Below are 4,725 nucleotides of genomic sequence, written 5' to 3' on the forward strand. Positions count from 1 at the left end.
GTATAACTATATAAACACTAGCGCAAAACTCCGCTTCACTTACTAATTCATCGACATCATCCACTCCACACAAATTATTCACGAACAAGTTCCAGCCTAGTCCGGCGACCTGCCCCCATAGAGCTTGAGGTCCACACCGAGAGCCAGTAAACCAGCAGCTCCAAGTACTGAGGGCAGAGAGTAGTAAAAATTAGACGGAGGTGGGAGCAGAGAGCTGGTGGAGGACCCAGAGCAGGGGACCCAGTGCCAACCAAGGAGATCAGGGAGGCCAGCCAAGGAGAGGTGGCATTTAGCCAAGGTGGGGGTGGGGGGGTGGGGGGAGTTCTCCGGGTATAAGGGACACTCCTCATTTTTCACCTGGTCCCTGCGCCTCTTCTTTCTCCCTCCTCATCGGAAGCCTCCAACTCACCATTCCTTACCCTGAGCCCTTCCCAGGAGAGCATGGTGGCGGGTTCCAGCACCCACATCTCATACAGTTCTTCCTACCCAGCTCACACCCGGCCCGACTACCGAACTCTTGCATTCCGAATCCTGCGTTCCACTTTCCAGTCTTGGATCCACCTCTAACCTCCCAAGGGACGCGCTGGCAACTGCCCCCTCCTCGCAGTCCTACAGCAGCTCTACTCCTGTGCGTTTATAGGAGTAGACTTCACCAGGGGGAAAAAATAGATTATGCTTCTTTTAAGAAAAGTTTGCAATGCGTTGGCCTAACCGTTCTTTTTGTTATTTTGATTTTATGGCCACACAGCGCGGCACTGGAAGTTCCTGAGCCAGGGACTGAACCCCAGCCACAGCTGCCACCTACGCCAGATCGTTAACTCACTGCCCTGGCGGGGATCCACCTGCACCTTCAGAGCCACCCCTGAGGCTGCAGTCGGATTCTTAACCCACTGAGCAGTGGCGGGAACTCCAGCCTAACCGTACCGAAAGTCCTTCCAACTCTGGCCTGCAGGGTACCGGTCCAGGCTGCAGCGCAGCTCCCCGTGATCAAGGGCCCCTGCAGGCTTCCCGGGTCTCTAAGCTCGTGTCCGCCTCCTCGGCTACCCTGTGGATCCACAGGAGATTTTCCGCCAAGAGCTGACACCAGCTGCCCCAACACTGTGCTCTGGAGACACCTAGGTTTGAGAGCAGCAAGAGCCCGCTGACGCGGAGGGGACCCCGGCAGCCTCGCGGTCGCAGTTCTTCTCTTCCCGCCTTGCAGTGAACGGACCGGCCACCAGGGGCACCAGGGGACCAGGCCGACGGCCAGTGCCTCCTAATGGCTTCTCGCGCCCAAAGCGCCTGCCTCCGGGCCCCGAACACGCAGGGCGGGCCTCCCCGCTCCTTTTCACACAGAGGGGGGAAATGGGGCCCCAGGGCGAGAAGGCGTGCGTCCAAGGCCGGTGGGGAGGGAGGCGGCCGCGGGTGACTGCCACCCGGCTGCCCGCCCGCGCGCCTGTGGCCCAGAACGACTGGGACCCTGAGCCTTGGTGCCCATCTGGAGCACGCGGGCCCTGGGCGCCCGGGCCGCACACGGCGGGCGGACGCGCCAAACCGGTGGCAGGACGCCGGCTTACCTTGGAGGGCCGAGGAAACCAGATGGGAGAGGCGTGTGCGATCAAGGGCTTCCTGAAGGCCGGGCTCAGGCTGAGCGTGGCGGTATTTCAGTGGCCCGGCGGAAGTGGGGGCCACGCGTTAGGAGCACTGGAGCCACCGGGGCACCAGCCAGCGATGTGGGAGGGAAAACCAGAGCCAGAGGGATTCTTGGGCCCCTGGCAGCCCGCCAGCAGGCGGAGGACGCAGGGCCCCGCGGAGCAGGCTCAGACCCGGGCTGGCGGGCAGGAGCCCTGCCAGATGTTGGATTTGCTGAGACCACGTGGTCTCTGGTGCGAATGGGGCCTGAGAGTAGACGGAAGGGGCCACAGGGAGCTTGCACAGGGAGCTCGCAAAGAAGAAGGCCGTGGTTCGCTCATTTCAGTTTGCTCTGCGCTTGGCAAACCCTGGCCTGTGGAGCGGCCTGCAATCTTGTTACTGAATTGAATAGACCGCGTAAGGGAAGGGGTGCCCTCCCTCAGTTACCGGTCAGGAGAAAGGAAACAGTGGGTTTGTGGACTGTGGGATGGGGACTTCTGAGGCTGATAGGACAGAAAGAGGTCCAAAGCCTCTTCTCAGAACCCCGAGCCCCATCACAAGGAGAGGGCTGCCAACCAGGCGGAGCTGTGCTGTGTCTTGTCGTCATTCCCACCCACCCCCATCCCCATCCCCGCCCCCACCCTCGCCCATGACCCTGAAGCCCTGCCTCCACCCACCCAGGGACCTTCCCAGCCCCGTTTAGGTCTCTCTCACCAGGCTTCCCTGATCCGTGGGGGGCCCTGCAGCAGTGTTTTCCTCTGAGCCTCAGTTTCCCCTCCTGACCTGGACTGAGGCTCCTTCCAGTGTGACTGGCTGGATGGGAGGGTGCCTGTGCTGCAGAGATGCAACATGCTGCCCTGCACTGAGGGAGAAACTTGATTTAATCTTCCAGGCTCATGGCTCCCGTTCAGAAAAGTGCTTTTGCGAGGGGAAAGGGGTTTCCAGTGCCCTGGTGCCTCTTTATCTCCCTAAGGCCTCCACTGGACCCAAGCAGCTTTTGGCTAGAGTGAACACTGAGCCTACAGGGTGTCAGAACCACTGGGTTATGGGGCCATGTGACTTCATGAGGTTTTGCAGGCATCTGTCTTCTTCACCCTTGTATCCCTGGCATCAGCACAGAAGGACCTGCTGTGGACAGTAACAAAGTCATCTGGGCCAGAAGAGCCTTGAGCCCTGGGACCAGTCCCCACCCTGTCCTGAGCAGGAACCTGACACCCAGAGGCCAATGTCACACAGGACATTGGTGGCTGATCTGGAACATCAAGTTCTGTCCTCAGTGATTTTCTGCCCTCCTAGAGTCCCTGCTTTGGCCCTGCCCTACTGGAGCAGAGAAACTGTCAGACCCTGCTGGGTAAGAGGAATGCAGGACTTCCTGTGCTCATCTCCCCTGTCACATCCAGAGACATCAAAACTATTCATTATCTAGGAAGGATGGGGTGAGCCACGGCCTTCTGGCCTCTCCTGTGGCTTGGGTAGGGGACCACCTCAGGCACTGATTTGCTGTGTGATCAGGAGGAGTACCATCTATCTCTGGGCTTCAGTTTCTCTACAAGCAAATCAAGGACTTGGACCCCAAGGCCCAGGGCACTTCCGGATCTCAGTGTGTGGTCTGGAATTGCCCAGATCAGGGCCAGATGGTCAGGGGGAAAGACCCAGCTCCCTCGTTTGGGCACTCCAAGGTCTGCCCCATCAATGAGCAGCTCCCATGGGGATAACTTACACAATGGCCCTGGACATTCTGCTGAGGTCCTATACCATGTCATTAGCTTTCTGACAGGAATGACTCCTTCAAGGTACTCAGGACAGCCCTCCGAGCCATGCTCGTCTGAACTACAGAGTGCAGGTATGGGTAGAGGGGCATTATGGGGCTGTGTCTGTGGGGCATGCTGTGTCTATGAAAGAGTCTGTGTGTATGTCTTGGTGGGAGAGACGTTTGAGGGCTTCCTGTACATGATTGTGTGCATGTTTTAACTTTCACTCCTTGGGATACTACTGAGACTGAACATCTTTATTAGCAATTTTTATATTTTAAAAGCTGCTTGCTATTGTCATTTGCTGGGTTTTATTGAGATTAAATTTCCCTTAATTGAAAGACCACTGTATATTAGATATTACACTTTTTTTTGGTTTTTTTTTTTTTTTTTTTGGCTTTTTAGGGCCGAATCCTCGGCATATGGAAGTTCCCAGGCTAAGGGTGGAATCGGAGCTACAGCTGCCAGCCTACGCCACAGACACAGCAACATGGGGATCCGAGCTGCATCTACAAACTGCACCTCAGCTCACTGCAGTGACAGGTCACCAACCCACTGAGCAAGGCCAGGGATTGAACCTGCATCCTCATGGATACTAGTTGAATTTGTTCATTACCACTGAGTTATGATGGGAACTCCTAGATAGTACACTTTTATATTACAAATTTTACAGTGTTTCCACTTTGTGTGCTTATCTTTTAAACTTATTTGGGATTATTTAAAACAAAAGCATACATATTTTTGAAAAATCAACTTATCAACATTTTCCTCATGGTTGGTTTCTATAGCCTTATATCTAATGCTTATAAAAACTTTTTCTATTTCATGAAAATAAAAAGATTTACACTTTTTTTTTTTGCTTTTAAAGGAAATCTTTATTTTTCCTCTTTATAAAAGTGATACATGCTAGTAAAAAATGAAAGGGCAATAAATTAATTTAGATATGTAGTATCTTTGAGTTTTTAAGAACAAGGTATCAGGAGTTCCCCTGTGGCTCAGCAGTTTATGGATCCAACATTGTCACTACCATGGCAAGGTTTCAATCTCTGGTCTAAGAACTTCAGCATGTGGCAGGTACAGCCAAAAAAAAAAAAAAAAAAAAAAAAAAAAAAACACAACCCAACAAAAGAACAAACAAACGTGGTATCATAGCTCTATCCACCCCCTGCCCCACATTTATTTAACTTTTCTTTTGTGGCCCACAGTGGAGATTTATTACTTCTCCACATAGGCCCCACATAATAATTAAATCTATACCTAGAAAACTGACTTTTTTTGATGCTGTTGAGTATGGAATATTTTCTTTCAATTTATTTTCTCTTGGTTATACAAACTATTTATTTTCCTGTTATTTTTAACAGGA

The sequence above is a fragment of the Sus scrofa genome, chromosome 6 (assembly GCF_000003025.6).
Source record: "Sus scrofa isolate TJ Tabasco breed Duroc chromosome 6, Sscrofa11.1, whole genome shotgun sequence".
Taxonomy (NCBI): domain Eukaryota; kingdom Metazoa; phylum Chordata; class Mammalia; order Artiodactyla; family Suidae; genus Sus; species Sus scrofa.